We start from the raw sequence: 25,485 nt of genomic DNA on the forward strand, positions 1-25,485 counted from the left end.
TCAAAGTCGATGAAATAGCCAGAAGCAGTTCGATCTATTTGAGGTAACTCAGCAGTTTGTGTTGGACTTGTAGATGGCTCTTGTTGAGGCATATTCACGTAAACATCAGTGTTAGGTCAAATTGAAATTTGTCTTTCATTTTGATTTTGAATTTCTGTATCTAGAGGAACGAGTTCCATGGCATTGTTACATAGTTCATCATTCCGTTTAGGTGACTCTTCAAACGTGATGAGCCTTTCTGTTTGAAATTCCTGTATGGTAGCGAAAGAAGGGCGTCGACTACCCAGGAGTCCACGAGGCCTACTATTCAGTATTGGCCAAATAGTGTGGTTTTATCAGATCTATAGAGACAAATCTTTTCTCCTTTCTGGCAAGAGGTGGCAGAAGTACAGTTCTTGTTCCTTCGACTGCCAGGACAGGTACAGGCTTTCTGTATGATGGCCCAAATTCTTTTTGTCCACTATCTTTTCTCTGACCAGATCCCTGCCTTTAGGGATCCAGACAGGTCTTGCCGTTACTGATTTGACTTCACCAGTGGCAGTCCGCTTGACTTGCACATTGCTCTGTAGTGCACTGGATTCATTCAGGTCCTGTAAAACAGCCAAACGTTTATTGAAGTCAAAAGGTTTTTCATCCCCCACTGTGCCTTCACAATCAAGATCAGATACCCACATTCTTGTTCCAAAAAGGACCTCATAAGGAGTGACACCCCCTAGAGAACTTCTTGGCATATTGATTTTAAGGCCCTCTGTACCCCATATAAATGATTGACCCAAATGCCACCCGTGCCTTATACTCTAGCTGTTGATGATTGCTATAAGTCCCGTTTCTTCCTCTCCACAACCAAATTTCTCTCAGGATGGTGCAGAGAGGAGTACCGCAGTACAACACCCAAACTTCCCATGGCTTCTTTGTAAACCCTAGAGCTAAACGCGGGGCCATGGTCAGAATGTAATGTGCCAACTGCGTATGTCCCAATAAAGACTTGCAAATCTTTGATAACAGTTCCAGCGTCAGCCAAGCGCTGAGGCCATAGGACTGCCTACCCATAGCAATCTCGAGCAGGAATCCACTGCAACCATAATGTATTTGTAAGCCCCATTGGATTGTAAGGGGGTGCAGTGGTCCAAATAGACACACGCGAGTGGTCTGTCTGAAATTAGCAACGGTGTCTGCGCTGGACGGGTTATGGTGGAGCCCTTCATCTGTTGACAGATGTCACATTTTAAGACATAGTCTTTAGTCTGCTTTGTTAACCCTGGCCACTAATAGCGTTGTTTCAGTAAAGAAACAGTTGCCGTAACTCCTGCGTGTGCAGACCCCAAACCCTTGTGTGAAGACAATATTAAGCCTAATCGGTGATCCAAGTTTCGAATAACTCTATCCCCCACTCCAGGAATCTGCCCAAATGGAACGTTGTTTGCATCTAACTTGTAGGAGTACTTGAGTGGACATTTTTTCGGTACAGCCGAGTTATTGCGTGTAGCAATGACAGCAACCATAATGTCTCCGTCTATTCTCGTTTCGAACGAGTAATTGCAGCTACGGAAGCCGTACATACAGCCCCTTTTGCAGCTTCATCAGCCAATGAATTCCCTTCAACGTGAACGCCATCACGTTGATGACTCAGTGTGTGTATCACATGAGCTCTTGTTAGTTCGTTTTTCAACTCAGGTAACTGTTCCGATAGCATTTTGTGATTAATTATGCCACCTTTTGAGTCCTTAAACCTATTCTGACCCCAGTAGTGAAGATATTCATTGTATGACTGTTCCACCAACCAACCCTTAAGACACATTTACCATACTCTCAATTTTTAAGGATCAAAAGAATTATCTCAGAACCTGAGCAACTCTCACAGAATATGTCATTGATGGAGCACCGGTTTCTTAATTGAGGATACCCCCAAGAAATCATTTCTAAAGCCACAAATCAAGTAACGTTAACACCAAGATCTCAACTTTGATCACCAAGAATCGCACCAAAACAACATCTAGAGTGGTTATGGTCACTAAGTTTTCAACCGAAAGTTTAAAACTTCAAAAGAATCATTTTGAAACATTGGCCCATGCTACAGGTTGGACCAGACTTCAAGAATATCTTCTCTGACAGACCACTGTTCGCCTACGAGAGGAGCAAGAATCTTATGGAGTTACTCAAAACTCACGTTAAGAGTGTTCTAACTACGATACACAAAGGAACCATACCTTGCCACTACTGTGGTAATTGTAACAATATCATTAAGGGGAACAGCATATGACATCCCACACGTGGTCATAACACCAAATTACATGTAACAGCCACATGCGATTCCAAGAATCTTGTATACATGCTCAAGTGCCCATGTGGCTTGGCATATATAGGAAAAACTGAAAGGAAGATCAAAACCAGACTTAACGAACACAAAAGCAATATCCGTAACAAAAACATGAAATCAGTAGTGGTGCACATTTCATCAACCATAACCACAACATCAGTCAACTAAGGTTTCTGATATGTGAATCAGTGCCCATCAAAGAAGGTAGAGATAACCGCAAATTTCTTCTTCAAAGAGAGACTTGGATTAAAAAAATGAACTCACTGGTGCCTCACGGACTCAACGATAGCATCGAATTCAGTTGTTTCTTGTAAACAACAATATTGACTTTGTACTGTCCCCTGTTCCATTTAACTTTGTATTTTCCATTTAACTGTTTATTCTTTACTCAGTTTCTTCTATCAACTTTTCATCATTTATTTATCATCCATTATTTTTATGTTTTATTCAACTTCCAGCCTTCAATTTCCACTTTTCATTTTTTTCATCTTTTCCTTTTCATATTTCAATTCATTCGTTCACACTGTTTTATTCTAATTTTAGTTCACTTAATTGCCTTTACCTGTAACCCATATTTTCATTTTTACATTTTTTAAGTCTTTCACCAATTCACCTTCGCACATTACATCGTTTTTTTAACTTTTGATTTCACAGCTTCATACACACACAATTTTCCATTCAAAAATGGCCACTGTTTTCTCTAACCGCCTTGATGCACCCTTTTTCGCTTTCCATTCTTTATAATAGAGAGGGTAACAATGGCCGCCATTCGATTTTGGTTAACCACGGGAGCTTGTAGAAGATTAACCTGGCCAACATCGAGGTATGAATACCCTTAGTGATACAATACAGGTTCATGACACCATCTTATATGGTGTTTCAATAGTCGCGTTTATTGGTATTAACCGTTCAGCAGTTTTTTAACGTTGTTTCAATGCACCACATCATTTTACTTCCGAGCCACAATTTATTTTTTGTCACGTTCACTAACCAGCCTTATTCATTCTCTAAGTCAGCAACTGTTCCTTTTGAACTGAGTCAGTATTTTCTATACACTCGTGCACATCGGGTGTTTTATTTTACCGTTGCGTGTTTTCCCATGTCAGGCACCGCATTAATCACAGTTACGCCGCACCCACACGCGGGTTTAGGTACGATCGGTTTGGGCTACAGTCTGTCCTATCGGCCATTATTCTATATTATCATTCACTTCGTTTTTGACACGTTTGAAATCTTTATTAACACACTGGAGTGTCGTTTCCGGGCTATAGTACATTTATAAGCTAACACTAGCCAGATTAAACAGGTCGCTCAAATCTCTCCTATCTTCATGTTTTTTTAGGAATACTCTCCCTGACGAAGGGTAGTAACTCTACCCGAAATTCATTGGGGTTCATCAATGAAATATATACATGATTGCTCAACCCTTTGAAACATGGATGTTCGATTAACTCATGAATACAATGAGTACAATTTACTGGAGAATTACCAGGAATACATTTTCATTTTGAAATTGGTTGGAACTTTGATTGACTTTAATGCTTTGAATTGTGACAAATTCGTAAGTCACTGGCTGTACTTAAGGAGGGACACTACCCACACAGGATAGTGCAACTGTACTGTACACAGTAAAAGAAATTACACATGATTAGTGTGTTGATTTCTCGATCCGTATATAGCAGTGCCAGTAGTAGAGCTTTCAATTCTGCCAGATTGGCTGTGCAGTCTCCTAGAGACTGTGTTTTTGTACAGCTTGGATGGAATTTTCCTTCCTGCATATGACTTTTTACAATCGCACATGCAGCGCTGTATTGTTGTTTACTTCCAATGGCAGGCTGAGCAGATCCATCAGTGTAAATAATATATTCAAACTGATCTAGAGGCATTATTTCATTTGGCAGAGGATATTCTTGTTCATATTGCAAAAATGATTGTGTTTTTAAATTTGGGTCACATCTATATTGACATCCCTACATGTCCAGGACCCTTGAGATATCCAACTGCACTCTCAGCATTACACTTCTAATAACAGACAAACACCAGGCTCAGTACTACCAGTTCCTGAGCAGTGTCCCTTTGGATGAGCTCTTCAACCTCAATGTGAACTCCGCCATCCACTACCTCACTCCCAAGCTGCTACCCCATACCTCTCCCTACTAGTATTGGGATGGGTGACGCACTGGGTACGCAACTCGGTCTGTGACCTCTGTGTGTACTCCAATACAAATATTTTTGTTTCATTTTCTCATTTATCATATCCCACACTCCCCCCACCTGGGGACTTAGCCCCCGACTCTCGCTCCCGGGCGTAGATATACATATGTCACACACTGTGAGGTAACTTGACCTCCCGTGCTACCCCCTTCTCAAAACTACGGCATAAACTGTGTAAAGCACACCCGCTACTATTCATTGACTGCAGTATCATAGCGCCCTCAGTACTTTGCTATTAACATACCTCAAGCAGACTTCCTTGGCACACATGCGCGCAACCTCACATCACCGTCGCATGACATGCACATGCGCAGTCTAACCACTAGAGGACTGGGCATCACGGGATCTAACCGGAAGTAGGCAGCTCCTCCGGCACCGCAGCAAAGGTTAAAGAGTCGGCACAGCTATCTCGCCCTCCACCTACGAGCTGGCGTCCGGACAGGGTAGGCTATCCACGCCGACACCTGAGTAAAACCGTGAGTAACCAATGCATCGTGCTGCCTCCATCCACTTTGTAGTATTCTCCTGTACCTCTGTACGATAACGCTACGACAATAATGAGACGGCGCTATACACGTTTACCGTTGTCTCCTCTCTCCTCCCCTATCTGGCGTCTTTACAGCAATCACAGCCCAAGAAGGTGCGGGCATCTCATGCCACTAGCTCATGGAGAAACTAGATCTCCGTATTTAGGTAAGCCGATCGGCATCCCAGTGGCTTTTGCACAGTAACTCTCTCCCTTGTCGTATGACTATGTATAGAGACCTGACTAAGTATGCGCTAACCCTCTATCCACCACACAAACTATGGAATTGGGGAAAGGCCGAGTGTGGCCCTGAGGCGCTGCACACCACCAGGCGTGTCTGCTTGCGCTTCACCTAAGGTTCTTTTGACTGCTGTCACGACCTCGACCGGGGCGACACGTGTTGCTGGGGGTGTTCACCTTTTTAGCCCGGGCACTATTCCTGTGCTAGGGCCAGTGGCTATTAACACCCCCCCCCCCCACTGCGCCCCGCTATGGATGATGACGCAGGCTACCCATTAGTGATCATACTGCTTTTATACCACTGATTTATTATGTCTCTCACTACTGTTTTTAACTCTTCACAGTCCCTGGACCATTGCTGTCTGGGTCAACATACCACAGGGCAAAAAAGCGAACAGTCCTGATCCCTGTGTGTTTTATTTTCCTTCTTTTCTTATTATCTCCACAGGTCATTATTTAGGGGGCACAGATTTACTCAGGATCTATGGCAGCCACTGACTATTAGTTTGTAGGCGACCTCTCTCCTCCCTATTAAGTTTCGAGTGGGCCAATGTCACCCCACTCATAACACACACGTCCGTGCACTTACCACACACCACCCACACACCTGGTCCTGAAGAAACACCAAGGATCTTTCAGACTGTTTCAGCCGTGAAACATGTTGACCTTAGCATAGTTACCCGGGCACATCGCGCCCACGCTGGTAACCCCTAAGCTACAGGTTGTTTTACTCTGCCAAGGGTACCTCTTCATTAAAACTTTCTTTTTGGCAACCCTTAGGCATTTTTAATTCGCACTGAATGCACTGTCCCTCACACCTAATCTGTTACCCACACACCCACATGCACCCATCGGCAGCTCTCTAAAAAGATCTCCGCCAAAGAGACCCTTCGGGGAACCCCTAGGGCATTGCACCGCCCGATGATGAAGCATGACATCCCTTGGGATGTGTGAGGGCAACAAGAGACAATTTGTGTCTCTCCCCACCCCTTGACCTGGCACCTCTCTTCCTCCCCTGATTTTCCTATTTCTTTTATGTCCTCTCATTTTTGAGTACTGCGTGTTGACTCCTGGCATACACCGACCCTGGAACAGTGCCCCTTGTTTGATTTACGTATCACTCTTGCGGAGCACGGGCACTGGACCATTAATAGGCTCCCGGTCCCCCCCTCTTCCATTTTTTTAATTAATACTTTGCACGGCGGCTCAGCCGAGGGACCTTACTTTTCTTTCTACACCTCTCCTCCCCTCTTCCCTTTTAGAGACATGACCACCTCCACCATGGGGGACAACCAAGGCCTGAGCTTTGGTGAGGTCATTGTGTACGAAATTTTAAGAACTCCGTCACTACTGGATAGTGACGGCAACACAGCGTCAACCAGCGCCCAGGGCGACTGGACCTCGTTAGCCTCTCTCAAGAAACTGCAAGTTAAAATCGCCCTCCATGGCTCAGTTATGACTGAATACCTCAGAGCCAATGCAGCACCGAACGGCCTGTTGGTCCGTACAGCACCTAGGATATTCCTGGAAGACCTGATTTTTAGGCGGGAATGGAGTCAAATAGCCTGGAAATGTACCCACGACTGGATTGTCTTGATAATCAGCACCGCCAAAAGACTCTCTGAAGCGCTAATAATAAAAATCAACGTAGCAGAGAACGGCCTCAAAACCGGCATCAGCATCTCAGCGTATAAAACCCGCCTAGCGGAAATCAACACAGAAATAGCGGATCATCGCAATTATCTTCTCAACCAAAAATCACTACAGAAAGACCTCAAAAAATTTGACAGAGAAAAAAATCTATCCATATACAAAAGAGGATTTCCTACCTACCGACACCGAGGTTCTGTCTGATGATGGCTCCTCCACGTCCAACCAATCAGGACGGTCCTCCTATAGTAACTCCAGCAATCAAAGCTGGGGCAGACGTCCCAACCAACAAGGCCTTCTACCACCACCTCCCATGCCACCGATGTACAGATACCCAGTTCAACCATATCCACAACCAGGACCCATGTGGTACCCACCGTATAGCGCACCTCAACCGGGGTTCCAACAACCTTTCTTCCACAACCCTCCTCCTCCTTTTCAGAACAGAGGCAGGGGCAGAGGCAGAGGAAGAAGAACAGGTCCAATGGCAGGACTCAGACAACCAGCAGAGAACAACAACAAGGAGCATGACGCACCTAAAAAATTGATCGTTAATCTCTCATCCAGGGCACTGAATCCGGATGAGACAACAGCACTTGAGATGGGCTTAGGATTTGTGCCACACCGAAAGAGGACAATTTCCGTCTCAATGAAGAATTACATCAACTTTTCCGTAAGGTCAGACTGAAGGCATTCTTCAATGACACCACCATACCTGAACAGGAGGATACCGGACTGAGACCACCCTCCAGATTTACACCGACTGCGGGCATGGTCCCTAATGAGGTCCTTACCTTCGAAAAGGCAGTGCTTAAGGAGGCCAATCTCCTCAAACCCCCCCCACCACTTATAACAATATGCCCAACAAACTACGAGATGCTGTCAGTTCCCTAAGAAACGATCCCACAATCATTATCAAACCCGCAGATAAAGGAGGGGCCACAGTGATTCTCGATATCAAGGACTACGAGCAGGAATGCACACGACAACTGAGCAACACGGAATATTACGAAATCCTGGACACAGACCCAACCGCACGCCTACTTGGACAGATCCGCATCATGGTGAATGAGGCGTCCACTGAGGGCTGGATCACAGCCAAAGAAGCGGCATTCCTTGTGAACAGCACACCAAGGATGCCCTACTTCTACCTTCTGCCCAAGATTCACAAGGGCATAACACCCTGTCCAGGACGCCCTATAGTATCTGGCATCAATTCACTTTTGGAACCCCTCAGCCAATTCAGCGATTTCTTTCTACGCCCTCTGGTCCAATCAACACCAGCATACCTTAAAGACACCCGTGATGTTCTCAACCTCATCCAATTGATCAACGAAGAGAATTCAGAGGCTATCAACTTATTGATCACACTCGATGTTGAGGCGCTATATACCAACATCCCTCAGGATGCCACCATCGAGGTCACAAACAACCTTCTGAGAGAGTCTGAACTCCCCACCAACACACCGGCGGATTTCATTACAGCCCTCATCTCGATGACCTTAACCAATAACTTTTTCAGGTACAAGACCTCTACATACCATCAGGTCCAAGGTACCAGTATGGGTAGTACCTTCGCTCCGAGCCTGGCAGGTCTGTACATGGCTCACTTTGAGGCTACCCACATCTTTACCGACACTAACCCTTTCCATGAGAACCTTGTCACGTGGAAACGTTACATTGATGATATTCTGATCCTATGGATGGGCCCTAGGACCCTAGCGAAGACTTTCCACGAATGGATTAATATTCAGGACCCTCACCTACGCTTCACCATGATGGCAAGTACGAAGGAGATCCCCTTCCTGGACCTCATGATCAGCATCGAGAATGGAATGTTGCACACCACCACCTATAAGAAAAACACAGATTGCAATAGCCTCCTTAGCTTTAAAAGTTTCCATCCCAGAGCACTAAGAGAGAATCTACCTTACGGCCAATTCTTGAGAATTAGACGCAACTGTAGCAGGATTCATGAATTTGAATCCCAAGCCAATCATCTGGCCAACAACCTCATGGAGAGACACTACCAAGGTGAGGTTATCTGACAAGCCAGGAAACGGGCCAGGAACAACACACGAGAAGGCCTTTTGGAGACAAGGACACCCAAAACCAATGACCTCATAACCTGCGTAACAACTTTTACCCCTCTCTACAATCAAATCAAGAAGATAATCAATCGGAACTGGAGGATTCTCAACAGCAACACACTGGCTATCGAACCGCCCCGGTTTGCCTTCAAGAGAACCACCAACCTATGCGATCAACTGGTACACACACGCCCTCTAACACCGCAAGCAACCAGGGAAACCACTTTGTGGAACCTCCCGTCCGTCACAGGACACTATCCCTGTGGGAGTTGCGGGGCATGCTCCTCCACACAGCACACTATGTCACTTCAACTGGGGAACTTCCGATGGGAACAAAGCAAACACACAAACTGCAACACTACGAATTGTGTGTATCTCATCACATGCCCCTGTACCTTGTATTACATCAGCATGACCACCAGAGCAGTTAAAACTAGGATCAGCTAACATAAAAGCACAGTGCGACGAGCACGCACAGCCACCAAACTCACTAACCATTTTTGGGAAAAAGGCCACCCGTGTGAGGTCATCCAGTGGACTATCCTAGAGGCCAATCCAGGTTGGAACAGTAACTCCCTATTCAGATGTGAGCAACGGTGGGTCCACCGCCTCCACACTAATACCCAGGGCCTCAACGATGAAATCCCCTGGACGGAGTTATAATTCACCAAGAGACCCCACCGTTAGGGGCGTAATCCATCACACTCCGACTTGACATCCCTACATGACCAGGACCCTTGAGATATCCAACTGCACTCTCAGCATTACACTTCTAATAACAGACAAACACCTGAGCTCTTCAACCTCAATGTGAACTCCGCCATCCACTACCTCACTCCCAAGCTGCTACCCCACACCTCTCCCTTCTAGTATTGGGATGGGTGACACACTGAGTACGTGACTCGGTCTGTGACCTCTGTGTGTACTCCGATACAAATATTTTTGTTACATTTTCTCATTTATCATATCCCACACTCCCCCCACCTGGGGACTTAGCCCCCGACTCTCGCCCCCGGGCGTAGATATACATACGTCTCACACTGTGAGGTAACTTCACCTCCCGTGCTACCCCCTTCTCAAAACTTGGGACACGCGCCTACAGCATAAACTGTGTAAAGCACACGCGCTACTATTCATTGACTGCAGTATTATAGCGCCCTCAGTACTTTGCTATTAACATACCTCAAGCAGACTTCCTTGGCACGCATGCGCGCAACCTCACATCAGCGTCGCACGACATGCACATGCGCAGTCTAACCTCTAGATGACTGGGCATCACGGGATCTAACCGGAAGTAGGCAGCTCCTCCGGCACCGCAGCGAAGCTTAAAGAGACGGCACAGCTATCTCGCCCTCCACCTACGAGCTGGCGTCCAGACAGGGTAGGCTATCCACGCCGACACCCGAGTAAAACCGTGAGTAACCAATGCATCGTGCTGCCTCCATCCACTTTGTAGTATTCTCCTGTACCTCTGTACGATAACGCTACGACAATAATGAGACGGCGCTATGCACGTTTTCCGTTGTCTCCTCTCTCCCCCCCTATCTGGCGTCTTTACGGCAATCACAGCCCAAGAAGGTGCGGGCACCCCACGCCACTAGCTCACGGAGAAACTATATCTCCGTATTTAGGTAAGCCGATCGCCATCCCAGTGGCTTTTTCACAGTAACACTCTCCCTTGTCGTATGACTATGCATAGAGACCTGACCAAGTATGCGCTAACCCTCTCCACCACACAAACTATGGAATTGGGGACAGGCAGAGTGTGGCCCTGAGGTGCTGCACACCACCAGGCGTGTCTCTACTCGCGCTTCCCCTAAGGTTCTTTTGACTGCTGTCACGACCTCGACCGGGGCGACACGTGTTGCTGGGGGTGTTCACTTTTTTAGCCCGGGCACTATTCCTGTGCTAGGGCCAGTGGCTATGAACACCCCCCCCACTACGCCTCGCTATGGATGATGACGCAGGCTACCCTTTGGTGATCATACTGCTTTTATACCACTCATTTATTATGTCTCTCACTACTGTTTTTAACTCTTCACAGTCCCTAGACCATTGCTGTCTGGGTCAACATACCACAGGGCAAAGAGCGAACAGTCCTGATCCCTGTGTGTTTTATTTTCATTCTTTTCTTCTTATCTCCACAGGTCATTATTTAGGGGGCACAGATTTACTCAGGATCTATGGCAGCCACTGACTATTAGTGTGTAGGCGACCTCTCTCCCCCCTAATAAGTTTTGAGTGGGCCAATGTCACCCCACTCATAACACACACGTCCGTGCACTTACCACACACCACCCACACACCTGGTCCTGAAGAAACGCCAAGGATCTTTCAGACCGTTTCAGGCGTGAAACATGTGGACCTTAGCATAGTTACCCGGGGACATCGCGCCCATGCTGGTAACCCCTAACCTACGGGTTTTTTTACTCTGCCAAGGGTACCTCTTCATTAAAACTTTCTTTTGAGCAACCCTTAGGCATTTTTAATTTGCACTGCATGCACGCACTGTCCCTCACACCTTATCTGTTACCCACACACCCACATGCCCACATCGGCAGCTCTCTAAAAAGATCTCCGCCAAAGAGACCCTTCGGGGGACCCGTAGGGCATTGCACCGCCGGCCCGACGAGGAGCAACCGCCCGATGATGAAGCATGACATCCCTTGGGATGTGTGAGGGCAACAAGAGGCAATTTGTGTCTCTCCCCACCCCTTGACCTGGCACCTCTCTTCCTCCCCTGATTTTCTTTTTTCTTTTATGTCTTCTCATTTTTGAGTACTGCGTGTTGACTCCTGGCATACACCGACCCTGGAACAGTGCCCCTTGTTTGATTTACGTATCACATCTATATTCTACATCTGATGCAATGAGAGAATTCGCCCATTGTATCCATCTTGGATGCAAAGCTTTTGCATTTGGAACGCTAGCCTTTGTAGCAGCCTCTAAGGCCGGTACTGGTGTTACGACAATTATTTGTTTTCCTTGTGCCAGTGCTCTTTCTCTCACTACAGCAGTCTGTACTGCTGTTAGAATTTTTTCTGTGAATGCAGAACACATCTCAGCATTCGTATATAGGTGTGATTTATATGCTATGGGTACTGTTTTGCCTTCATTGTGTGTTAGGTAGGTGCACCCAAATTGACCCGCAATTATACGGATCACGAGGTTGCAGACATTTACGCGTATCTGTAAGTGTTTTGAAGCTATCACATCAGCTTGTAGGGAACGAAGGGTATCTGTGTGTCCCTGTGTCCATTGCCTAACGAAAAATCATGTTTATGAGGTCGTAGAAAGGTTGAACCTTTTCTTTGTAATCCAAAATGTATGTTCTACCAAAGTTCAAGAATCCCAGTATGGATTGTACATTTTTCAATGATTTTGGAGGTTGGAGCAGTGCACATTTTTCCAAAAGATTAGCTGCCAGGCTTTTCCCTTCACTTGAGAGCTCATATCCCAAAAATAGGACATTGAGGTGGGTTATTTTTGATTTTTTAAAGTTGAACTTGTAGCCCTCAGAGGCGAATCCCAAAATTATGGCGCTCACCCTGGTCAAGTGTTCCTCTAGTTCATCAGTCCGTCAGATAAATATGATCTACATTGGACAATGCCTCTTCATCCAGATTCTGGAGTAACTCAGTTACTCTAGCCGAGAACAACCCCGGGCTGTTCTTATATCCCTGGGGTAGTTGACAAAATTGACGCTGTGACCCTAAGGCCGAGAATGCTGTCAAATATCTGCCCCCTGGTGCTATATTTAGGCAGAAAATTCCATTTGAGATGTCTAGTGTTGTTTTGTATTTTTCTGCACAATGGTATTCATTAATGCTGCACTATGTGCGTTTTGTACTGCAAATGTTTTTGTGCATGAGCTTAGATGTCTAATTTAAAACTAGACGATATGAGTTGTCAAGTTTCATTACGGGAAATAAAGGATTATTCTTTTAAGAGGTGCAAGTTTCAATCACCCCCAGGTATTCAAGTTGATCTAAGATCTCCCTGACCTGTTTTTTAGCTTCTTGCTTAATTGGATATTGTCTCTGTGGAGTCGGAGTAGATTTTAATGGTATCAGGTGGTGAGTTAGTAAGTAAGTATTTATTTGTGCATGATTAATTAAAATCTTTACAAATCGAATAAAAACGTTATAAAAGGAAATTAAAATAGCAAGGACAATTAACCAGAAAATGTTTAAAAGTTCTCTCTGTCCTGTTAATTTGCCAATGTGATTCAGATTGTAGTTTACCATTATTGAAACCAACAGTCCTCAGGCTCTCATGTATCTGGCCCCAGCGAGTTCAAAATTTTTTACGACCTGACAGTTTAATTTTATTTTGCTGGGTTTGAAGCAAAGTTTGACTGCCTGTCTACATGTCCGGATACCGTGAGTTTTGAAGGAGTCTCGCAGGAATTTGCATCTCAGATCTTTCAATTTTGGGCAGATGCACACTGCGTGGACAATGTCTTCCTTTCCGACTTTGCACAGGCGGCATTGTGGTTGAAGATTTTTCCTTATCCAGGGCGGTAAGTGAGGGTATACAGGGATTACGCCCAGGCGCAGTTTAAAATTTTTTTCTTTCTTTCTTAGGTTCATGCCAACATTAATGTATGCCTGTGGTTGCGTTGATCCATAGTCATTAAGGATTATCCAGCCGTGTGCTTTTTTTGTCAGGGCCTCCTTATCTTCAACTGTGGAAATAAGTCTTACTACTTTTTTGGCTGTTTTTTTAAACGTCACGTGGTCTGTTGGGCTGCCCCACGAGTCGGATAGGCCCAGCACTTCAAGAGAGTCAATTAAGTACTTCCTCGCTGATGATTTTTGGTACCGAAGAGTCTCTTCCCAGATGTTAAAGTTTAGGGAATCTTTATCGGCATTGCGTACCTTGTGCCAGGCAACAACGTATGCACACCGTCTTTCTAGAGTTTGTTTCGTGATGCCAAATTCCAGTCGTATTTGTGCAGAGGAAACTTGTTTTGGCAGGTTAAAGATGAGCCTGTAGGAGTTCGATATGACTATGTCCAAGAGGGTGCCATCTTTCCCTTGAAGGGGTTCGCTCCCGTAGGTGAGTGTTGGTTGTAGTTTTGCACGAAGTACTTGAAGGAATGGGTAAAAGGTCAGATCTGGGAGTTTTGTCTTTAAGGATTTTAAGGCAAGGGAGGTTGCCATTCCCTTACCTCGCAGGGAGTCCAGCTGAGGTTTGAAGGTGATCTTCGAGTCCAGTATTACACCCAAGTATTTGTAGGTTGTTACATTTTCCATTCGTTCTCCATTTTTATGTGCCAGTTGTACTCCCTTTTCTTTTTGTAATTTACTGCCATTATTTTAGATTTATTGAAGTTTATTTGCAGAGCGTTTTTATTTGAAAAGGTGTAGGTAGTATTTAGCAAGTGCTGGAGACCTATGGGTGTCTGGCTGATAAGCACCAGGTCATCTGCGTACAGCAGATTGGATAGTGTGGTCTTCCCTAGCTTTGGTGCGTGGCAGAAGCTTTTGTCTAGTTCGCCAGGTAAGTCAGCTAGGAAGAGGTTGAATAGCGTTGGAGCTAAGACGCAGCCTTGTTTGAGGCCCTTTGTTGTTTTTATAGGTTTTGAGAGGTGTGTGCCTGCACCTAGTTTGATTTTAATCCAGGTGTTAGAATGTAGTGCTATCAATACATTTAAAAGGTGTGCAGGTATACCCCATTTGACCAGTTTTTGCCATAACATGTTGCGATCTACATGATCGAACGCAGCAGTGTAGTCGATGAAAGAGAGATATAAAGATTTATTGTTTTCTCTTGCTGATTCCATCAGTAGAGTCAGGGCCATGATGTTTGTGAATGTTCCTTGACCCTGACGGAATCCGGTTTGGGTGTTCGGGATTATTGAGTTTTCTGTGGCCCATGAGGTTAATTCCTCTAGTATGTTCCCTGCAAAGTATTTTGCTTCTACATCAATTAACGCAACCAGACGGTAGTTTTTTGGGTCTTTTTTGTTCGAGTGTTTATAAATTGGACTAATTATTGAACCATGCCATGACTCGGGTAGTATCTGAGTTGTTTTTGCGTAATTGAATAAAGGTGTTAAGACGACGCTCCAGAACTCTACATCATTTTTGTACAATATTGGTGGTATGCCGTTGGGTCCAGGAGCTCCTGTTGGTCTTCCTTTCGCTATTTGTCTTCTGATGTCATCTGTCCCAATAGTCGATTCCTGTGGGTCCGAATCTGTAGAGATGTCTACGTCATTCTTTGAGTCGTTCGTTTCCGAGAGGAGGGTACTACATTTGTTGTTTTTTTCTCTTTGATGATAGCCTGATCCTTCCGCCACGTCGTCCGTTCTCAAGCTTTTTGGCACTTCCTCTTTGGTTGTATCCTCACTATTGAAGTGCCTAGCTAGATAGTTTGTCCACGCTTCTTCTGTGATGTTTGAGTCTATGCCACGATGGTCTGGATTTTTTATTTCCTTAATCATTCTCCAGAATTTAGAGCTGTTTTTTTGATTCGCTTTGTGGAATAATTTTGCCCATAGTTGATCGTTTTTATTTTTCTGTTTCTCCCATTTATTCTGTTTTAGTGATTTTTTAGCTTCCCTCAGGGTTATCTGCAAGTCTTTGTTATCTGGATCTTTCCGTATCTTTCTCAGTGTATGATTTATTATTCTTTTTTGGATCTTCATTCCTGGAGAGAGTGATGTTTTGATTGGGTTCCCCTTTCCGTTGGAAAGCTTCTTTGACGATCCTTTTGATAATTTGACAGTAACTTTTTGGATGAAATTTTGCCATTCTTCTGATGGTGTGTTTAGGCACTTTACTGTTTGAGTGTGTATGGATTTTACGTCGAGACTTATGGTAGTGATGTTGTTGGAGTTGCATCGGAGTCGCCTTAAGTTTGATGTTGTATCTATCACAAGACCTGTATATGGCTCTACGTTTAGTAATGCTCTTGCTTTTATAGAGACTTCTTGGGGGAGGTGATCACTAAGGTCGTTTACCCCTATCCTAAATGTTGTTATCATTGGGAACATGTTTAAGGATGTAAAGGTGTAGTCCAGGTGGGAAGAATGTTTATTAGAATGAAACGTTGGGGCCGGTGGGTTGTTGCCAGTAAAACACCCATTCAGTGCCCTTAGGTTGAGATCTTCTAGTTGTCGCAGTAGGTTTTTTGAGTTCGTTGTTGATTTATCGATTTTAGCCATGCTTTGTCTTGGTACGCCCCACGCGGTGCTAAGTTCTTGCTGAATGTTATTATCATATTCTGTGTTAATAAGGAACATATTGAAGTCACCACCGACTATAATCTGGTCGGACAGGTCTCCTTCAGAGATTTTTTTCAGTACCTTTATCAGTTCATTTGCTGCCTTTCGTTTTTGTGTTGGATGGATATAAGTATTTATTATTATGACCTCTTGAGTGTGTTGTTCTAATGTTAACTGGATTTTTACCGTCAAGATTCCACTTGGGGGGGTTATATAAAACTCTGTGGTTCTTATTGTTCCTATTGTGGCTATGGATGCCAGAATAGCAAGACCTCCTGATCTGCGTCCGAAGAGGTGGTGAGTTGAATCCTCATCCCATCCAGCATGGTTGCGATATAATGCAGGAGCAAGGGCAACCGCCCACTCCCGCAAGTATGTGTGTTTTAAGTATTGGGGAACGAGGTCGGAAAAAGACGGCATAGTTAACGTTTCTCCCTTTGGGCAATCCACAACAATAGTAGGCAGCCGATTTCTTTCAGCTAAAAGATGTCGTAGCCAAAAGTCAGGCTCTCCCAAAAGAGACCTTTAATTTTTCTTGGCTTGTCAACCTCCATTTGGAGTGTTATTTCATGTAACCTATGTGGGACGCTTGACCTAGTATCAGGTGTTTCCACCGTGATATGTTCACTCAACTCCGATGTCACCAGAAATTCTATCAGGTTCTGGTGAACTATTGTTACTTCTGCTGCACTGTCTAGCATCGTCAGAGCCCATTCCCCGTTCAGTAGTTGAGTGCTCAGAATTCTGGGCATGTCTTACTTTGAGACCTGCTACTTTCTTCTTTTTGAATTGAGGTTTTGATTTAGGCTTTTCTTCTTTTTTGGAAGTGTAGTCTGAAGTGCGTTGTGCATCCCTGGACTTTGTACGCTCTTCTTGTCTGTGTTCTGACCGTCCTTCCCTCTCAGAGTTTTTCGATGAACCCTGAAAGGAACGAGAGGAACGTGTATCAGTATCCTGATACCTGTCAAGTTTTCTAATGTTATCCCTATTCCTAAGGTTATACCTCTTTTCGGAGGGCTCCTGTTGAGGAGACCTACCCCTGGATTGAGATCAATTGTCTTTATTCTTTTGGTGTTTGTTATTATCCCATTTCTTCTTTGTAGAAGCAGGTGCTTGCTTAGTGTTATTCTTCTTAGGACCACCCATGAGTTGAGGTTTTACTGATGTGGCCCCCAAACTGTCTGTACCTAATTCTGCGTAAGCAGTTTCAATTATTTTAGGTAATTCATGTTCCTGTTATAGAGGAGTGAACTCCCTCAGGCGCTGGCGTATTGCCACCGATGCTGCTTCCCCTTTAATATTTGCTAATATTATAGCTGATACCTGGGCAAAATTACCTAGTATTTCATCCCTAAGTTCGGAGCAGGTACTGCTCCATATTCGCTCTGTATTTGTCTTAATACATCTGGTATTACTGCGCATGATGGGATACCATGAGTCCTGTTATATATTGCAGCCAAAACTGTACCCCAAGAGGTACAATCCTCTATCTGGGGTTTTATCCCCATGGGTAAGCAAATTGCGAACATTCTGTGTTTTTCATGTGGCCTGGTGTTTGGAAAAACCGCCTGTAGCTGTGTTATTTTTTGAGCCACCCAGAACAGCATTTTTTCACACTTACTGGGCATTTGTTCTTGCTTATGACTGCGTGTAACGTTTGTGCTGTAATTTTAGTTGTTGGTGTTTGAGTCGGACCTGTTGGTGTAGCCGTTGCTGGCTGAACTGTGAGTGTCCTCAGCACGAACTGTGTCATATTTCTGTAAAGTTTTATTAATTCTTAATGAAGTGTAAGTAAGTCTCCTGCTGGCATTGTTTGTATTACTGGCCATGTTGCTCCGTCTCTTCCGAGCGGACTGAGCCATACTTTATTTTTTGTATGGTGGAAGGCACCTTTAAACCAGTATAAATGCTCCTGGTAAGTGAGCGGAACTTCAATGTCCTCGTACGGACAATATTCGTTCTGTATCTCATCTTCTGTGTAGTAATGAAATGTCTTTCTTAGTGAATTTGCCTACGGGAATGTAAACCATGAATAGAATACCTCTGTTCTAAATGATTTGTGTGCCTCAATCACAAAGGTTACTGGCCCACCCCTAGCTGATAAACCATATGCAGCTAATTTTAGGGTGATGGCATTTCTAACATTTTTTGTAATTTGTATTGGGTCTGCATCTTCTTCAGCTGAGAGATTTAGCTCATGTACACTGTTATCCACTTATTCAGTCATTGTTTTAGTAAGAAGGGTTTTTCTAGGCAACCAAGATAAGGTGCTATGCACAAATAGGAACAATGTGTCCTTCAAGCTTGATTAACCAGCAGCCAATATATAGGATTTTTGCCTACTCAGCTGTGGCGGAGTTTGTGCCCTCCCACTCCAGACATCTCTGGGAAGATTTGAGAAAGGGGCTCTGAGTATAGCACCACTGAACTACTCGGATTTGACTATTAAATAAGTACCCACCCAACGTTGGCGGCGCCATGTCGTGTAGTTCCTATAAATCCTATATAGGATCTGCGCGTTTAGACAACATACACTGTAGAATTGGTGTTAGACTGATTCTAGACACCCCCACTGGCCTGTGTATTAGCTAGCTCACAGTGCCACTAGAAACTCCTCTTATCAGGGAGAGAATAGTTCTTTGCAACTATCGAACATGACAACCCTGATCCCTCAGGACCGTGGAAACAGTGTACTACTTTTCGCTCAGTCACTTAACTTAGTCTCAGAGAGTTACACAGAATAAACAGTAGGTATGTTTTTCAATAAGTATTTATTGAACAGTCGTTATTCTATTGTAAAATAGGTGCTCTGAAACAACCATTAGACAGTAAAAGATATAAATGATTAGAAGCACTAAGAAAGTAAAAGGATGGTAGATTTCTACCATTTTGCTACAGCCATCAATACGGGCAAGTATATAAAATACATGACAATAAAATGTGTAATCCTATGATGCTACCCTAACTAGATGTACCTAAATGTACCTAGCATGTATGTAGGTGTTAAGCCAAAAATCCCTCTAGGATAAAGTCAACCCCATTACCTGAAGTGAGAGACTGTGGGACCCCGTCTTGGTCTCAAGGTGGACATCCCGCAAAGGACGTTTTTAAACCACTGCAAGCTGGAGTATCTGCATGCAGGAACCTCAGCGTCTCACGTGAGTGTGTCGGCAAGGAAGTCTTGATCTCCTTTGTGTGTGTCAGGACTCCAAGATTACAGATAGGGTTAATTGCGCATCGAAAACCCAAAGTTTACGCACCCTGTGCAATGGAAGATACTTGGGTGGAGCTGACTCGGAAATGGCGCCTAAAAAGGCCACCAGAACCGAGTGGCTGTTAGCGTTCTAGTGTTCAGCAGAGAACGCGCTGGAATCCCAGGTGAGGCTCGCGCGGCTTGTGAACTGCGCACTTCACCAAGAATTCCAGAGAGTGCGCCTCAGAGCACGCTAACAAAAAGAGTCAAAGTGTAGTTTTTGAGGGCTTATCATTTATCAGGACTGAAGAGCATTCGGAAGTCAGCTGATAATAAGGTTGTAGCCGAATTCAAGGAAGTTAAGTGAGATATGAGGAGAACGACAATTCTCCGTTTTTGTGAGGCTTTCGTACGGCTTCGAGAGAGAGAGAGAGGAAGCAGCGTCACCCGGAGCAACTGAAGAAAGAAACAGAAAACGAAGCTAAGTTATCAAGCGTATATTTTGTCACGTCAGAGAATTGAAGTCAATTGTTGTGAACTATATAAGTAATAAGAACTTACTGTGAAGAAGGCAGTTTTAGTATTCTGTCATAGAGGTCATGTGCAGAGTCGGCAAGACCTGAATAAACAAAGAAGTGGTTAGCCTTACACGCTAGTACACTTGAGCTACCTGTAAATAGTTAAAATAGACAAACAATACTTACCACAGGAAGAAAACGTCAGACAGTGGCTTAGAAGCTGAGAGTAATAAGACCCCAACGAAAAGCATAAGAAGAGAAATACCAAATACACAGATGATTAATTACCAATAGGAAAAGACCCTAACCGCAGTAAGTAGAATTCAAATTTGAACATAAATAATACCCAGTCAAAAAGAGAGTAGAAGTCTAAACCTATGAATGTAAATATATTGCAGGTGTGCTAAAAGAAAACGAACTGCAAATTAAGGCAGAAAGCAAGGAAGATAAAACATAGAAGAGAATAGAAAGAAAATAGAGAAGTAAGTAAGATACGCAGGGAGAAGAATTACATGAGGAAGATAAGCATTAGGTTTAGCTGTTTATTTCTAATTGCAGATGAAGAATACAGTTAAAGAACAAGAGCACACACAGGAAAGAATAAAAAGAAATAGAAGAGGAGCTGAGTTCTGGAATTAGTATGGTAAGGTAGTGAGGAAACCGGGTTAAAGAGATTAAGAGAGGTCTAAGGTCTAAATGGTCTATGATAACGTGAACTCTTGTCTATAGGTTACTTCTTCAGCAATAGAAGTCTGCAGGACGGACTACTGAAGAAACCAGCAGAACAGTCTCTTCTCTCTTTTGTTATTTTATCCACTTTTCCCCCTTCCCCCCAAGATAGCCACTCTAGAGACTTGTTACACTAAGCTCTGGGTTGCTGTCGGGGTGGATTTGGGAACTAGCATCTCTGTTCCTGTGTAGTAGCGTTCAGTAATTGGAGTCTGACAGAGTGAAGTGCCCAAGTTGCATTTTACACCCGAACAGAGATGGCTGAGGGAATAGACTTACAAGGGTTAGGAACTGTATTAGATACCATACAAAAAGAGTTAAGTGCAGTCCAAGAGGAAAACCAGAGCCTCAGATTAGAAGTAGTAAATTCTAGAAAAGAGACCGCAGAATTGGCGCAAAGGCTTAGACAACCTTTTGGTTCTGGGTCGGACACTAAAGCTTCATTGACAGAAGGGAGTAATAGGATGACTACTCAGGTGATTCACTCCCTCTCGCCCGTCATTCCATTAGCGGCACCTGAGCATTTTAGTGGGGATCCACAGAAGGCTCAAATATTCATTACGCAGCGTTCGTTACACTTCATGTGCCGCCCTTCTATTTTTCCAGATGCTCAATCTCGGGTAGCCTTTGTGTTGTCATACCTAAGTGGGGATGCAGCATCCTGGTCTTTGCCTCTGATTTCAAAGGACGATCCCATATTGCGAAATTGTGAGAACTTCAAAGAAGAGTTCCTTCGAATATTTGGCAGAAGGCGGATATCCCAAGCCGTAGACAACGAGCTACTTGACCTGAAACAGGGGAATCGCGATGTGGTCTCTTATTTGGCTCAATTCAATAAACTAGTGGTGGAAACCAACTGGCCTGCGAGTAAGAGAGCAGCGGTGTTTTATCGTGGTTTAAGAGATGAGTTAAAGGCTGCATTGGCTGGAATACCCAATAGACCCACAGAAATCTCAGCGTTAGTAGACTTGGTGCTGGAAATCGATTTCCGTCAAGGGGAAAGAAAAGGTGAAAAAAGAAAAGATTTCAAGTCGGTGGTTCCAAGATTTGATCGAATCAGGTCGGAAGGAGGACGAAGTTATGAAGGTCAGCAGGGCATCAAACCAATGCAGATTGGTACCATACGGGGTCCTCTTTCCAAAGAAGAGAAGGAAAAAAGAAGAGCCAGCAATCTTTGTATGTACTGTGGATCGGGAGGCCATTTTGTGCGAGCTTGTCCAAAGAAACCCAAGGGAAGTTTCAAGCCGAAGGAAAACTAAAGGCACCATCTGTTGGAGGAGTTGAACAGGTGGATGCGATTTTAGACTCCAAAGGAACATAGGGTGGCCAATACTCTACAATCTGCAGCGCCACATCTAATTTTATCGATGGAAATCAGATTCCGACACGTGACGCTGAGGGAAGTCTCAGTGATGATCGACTCAGGAGCCACCGGAAACTTTTGCGATTTAAAGTTTGCAAGCAAGGTGGGAATTGAAGCCATAAGAAAGTTAAAGTTTGAGCCCGTTAGAGCTGTAGATGGAACCAATCTGTCCTCTGGTCCAATAGTCAGTCACACAGAATTAATACATTTGATCTCGAATGACGGACATGAGGAGAAGATCCAGTTTAACTTGATCGTTGCCCCCCAATTCCAATTAATCCTTGGACTTCCTTGGCTCACTGAACATAACCCAACTATCAACTGGAGCACCAGAGCCATTAAGATGGAATCGGATTATTGTTTAGGAAATTGTTTTGGAGGTCCGCAGAGGGAGCAAGAGGTTAATCCTGCACATTCTTTGTGTCAGACTGGAGGATCAATTTGTATAATCCATGTACAAGACATACCAGAGGAATATCAAGATTTTGAAGACGTATTCAACGAAGTGGAAGCTGAACAACTACCACCCCACAGACCTTATGATTGTAAAATTGAGATTGAACCCGGTTCGAATCTACCTTGGAGCCGTGTGTATGCCCTTACGGAAAAAGAACACCATCACCTCAAGGAATATTTGGATAAGTATCTAGCAAACGGCTTCATTCGTCCCTCGCAGTCCCCAGTCTCCCCGCCCCTATTTTTTGTGCCAAAGAAAGAAGGGGATTTGAGGACTTGCATCGACTACAGAGCCATCAATAAGATTACAAAGAAGAACCGTTATCCATTGCCGTTAATATCTGTTTTGTTAGATCAAGTGAAAGGAGCGACAATTTACACGAAGTTGGATCTGAGAGGAGCGTACCATCTGGTGAGAATGAAGGAGGGCGATGAATGGAAGACAGCTTTCAGAACGAGGTTCGGCCTATTTGAATATCAGGATCTGAAAGAAACACGTTAGTTAGATTCCTCACCTTAGAATATCCCCAGGCGTCAGACTGGACCCGGAAGATTTTTCGTCAGCAATACCCCTTGCGCGTCGCTAGGCGTCGTCTGCGGCTCCGCGTCCGTCGTCGGCGTCGTGCGCCGGAATGCCGTCGTCGGAGTACTTAGACGCCGCCCTCGCGCGCTGACGTCAGTTCTTCTTTTTTCCGCGCCAGTAAGCGCAGATCCGGGAGAGCTACCCCTTTAGTCATTTTTTGACTAACTTTTTCGATCCTTTTTGATCTTGTCTCGACTCCGGTGCGGGTAGGATGCCTGGTTTTAAAGCCTGTGCTGACTGTAGGCGCTTGATGTCGGTTACGGACCATCACCGCCGGTGCCTTTACTGCTTGGGCCTCGACCACGACGCGGAGTCGTGTTCGGACTGCAGGGCCCTGACCTCGAGGGCTAGACGGGAGCGGTCCCGTAAGCTTCTCCAGATTCGCCACTCGGCTCCACGCCCCTCTCGATCCCGGTCCAGGAGGAGGTCCAAGGATCGGTCGCGGAGCCGCAGCCGACGTCATCATCGGTCGTCGGGATCCAAGTCTTCGGGTAAGTCGAAGCACTCCAAGAAGTCCAAGAGGCGACACCGCTCTTCAGACTCCCCTCGCCGGTCGCGCGACTCGGCCGAGGGTCAGGGTGGTTCCACCCCCGCGGCTCCGGCGGAGCCGCAGGCGCCGTGCAAGTCCCCATACCCACCGGTCCCTGGGACTGACGCGACGCCGGCGGAAGTCAGTGCCTTCCTCTCGGCCATGAGGAGCCTGGCTCCGCCGTCGACGCCCGCTGGCACGCCTTCGGGCCCCGCAGACCCGACTGGGCAACCTTGCCTGCCGGCGGCCCCGGCGCCGTCGACGGCTCCTGCCTCGACGCCGCAAGCGCCCGAGGGACCCGTTCCCGAGTCCCCGCCGACGCCGGTCGACCTCGTCACGCCTCCTCCGCCGGCGTCGACACCAGTACCACCTCCGACTCCGCTCGACGTCGAGCCCCGGTTCAGCCCCGGTCCGGGCCCGGCGCCGATAGGGCGTCGATGGACGCCACGTTCGGCGCCGCTGGAGACACATTTTGTCTATCGCCCGGCTCCGATCCTTCCTCCTGCATACCAGGAATCGGATGATGGGGGCGACTGGGAGGGATCCGAGGATCCTATGGCCGCTCAGGCTCAACTGTCACAGGACTGGGCAGATGAACTGGGGGAGGCCAGTGGTCTGGATACCTCTCCGGACACTGGATTCATCTCTCCTCCGACTGTGGCTTCGGAGGAGGGTGCTGCTTTCTCTGTGGTGCTGCGCAAGGCGGCCGCAGCCCTTGGGCTCGAGCTACCTGCCGTGGCTGTGAGGACTAACGTCCTCACTGAGGTGCTTCAGTCTGCAGCAAGCTCCACTGAGCCTTTGCTGCCATTCAATGAGGCCCTCACTGACGTTCTGCAGGGCACCTGGTCCAAGCCCTCCACAGTTCCTCCTGTGGATAGGAACGTCGCCAGGCGCCACCGCCCTGCTCCGGGCGACCCCAGTTTCCTGTCCCAACACCCTACCCCCGAGAGCCTGGTTATCCAGGCCTCTACCTCCCAATCCTCCTTCCCGACCGCTCCGCCGGACCGGGATTCCAAGAGGCTGGAACAGTTCGGCAAGAAGCTGTTCTCCTCCCTTAGCTTGGGTCTGCGGTCTTTGAACACCGCCTGCCTCTTGGACCGTTATTCCCACTCTCTGTGGGATACGGTGGAGGACGTGCTGCCCCTGTGTCCGGAGGAGGGCCAGACACGACTTACCCAGGCTCTGGCCGATGGGAGGGATGCGGCACGACATGCTATCCGATGTGGGCTTGACACTACGGACTCGCTGGGTAGGGCGATTTCTACCTCGGTGGCGCTTAGACGTCACGCCTGGCTGCGGTCCACGTCCTTTTCGGGCGATGTCCAGAGCACCCTCATGGACATGCCCTTTGATGGCACTCGCCTTTTCGGCGAGAAAGCGGACAGTGCGCTGAATCGCTTTAAGGACTCCCGGGCTACGGCCAAGTCCTTGGGCCTCTCGGCCCCGCGGTCGCAAACTTCCGCCTTTCGCCCCTTTCGTGGCCAAGGAAGGGGTGCCTCCTCACGTGCGCCTAGCCACCAGCCGCAGAACCAACCTGCGCGCGGACGTGGTTTCCGCCGAGGCGGTTCTGGAGGACGACGCGGTCAGCCCACATCCACCCCGGCAGCATCCGCCTCAAAGCCTTCCTAGTCCGAGCTTTCAGGCCCATTCCACGCCAGTGGGCGGCAGGGTTCGCCATCACCTGCTCCACTGGCGGTCCATCACATCGGACAGGTGGGTGCTGCAAATCGTCCGAAGGGGCTACTCCCTCCCCTTCGAGACGACTCCTCCAGCCATGCCACCGCAGCACCACCGTATCTCGGGGGATCATTTGAATCTTCTCCACGATGAAGTTTCGGCCCTC

The 25,485-nt window shown here is 46.2% G+C and overlaps 1 protein-coding gene and 1 long non-coding RNA gene across 2 annotated transcripts in view; one reads left to right on the forward strand and one right to left on the reverse strand.

Annotated features, from left to right (window-relative positions):
* Positions 1-20,084, reverse strand: part of LOC146855545 (uncharacterized) — a 106,665-nt gene extending 86,581 nt beyond the window's left edge. The window contains exon 1 of the long non-coding RNA XR_014981344.1: positions 20,026-20,084. This is a non-coding gene — a long non-coding RNA (uncharacterized LOC146855545). The remainder of the gene's footprint in view (positions 1-20,025) is intronic.
* CCDC38 (coiled-coil domain containing 38) overlaps positions 1-25,485 on the forward strand; it is a 1,141,020-nt gene that overhangs the window by 833,148 nt on the left and 282,387 nt on the right. The gene's annotated exons all lie outside the window — the stretch shown is intronic.

This window comes from Triturus cristatus, chromosome 4_1 (assembly GCF_964204655.1).
Source record: "Triturus cristatus chromosome 4_1, aTriCri1.1, whole genome shotgun sequence".
NCBI classification, from domain to species: domain Eukaryota; kingdom Metazoa; phylum Chordata; class Amphibia; order Caudata; family Salamandridae; genus Triturus; species Triturus cristatus.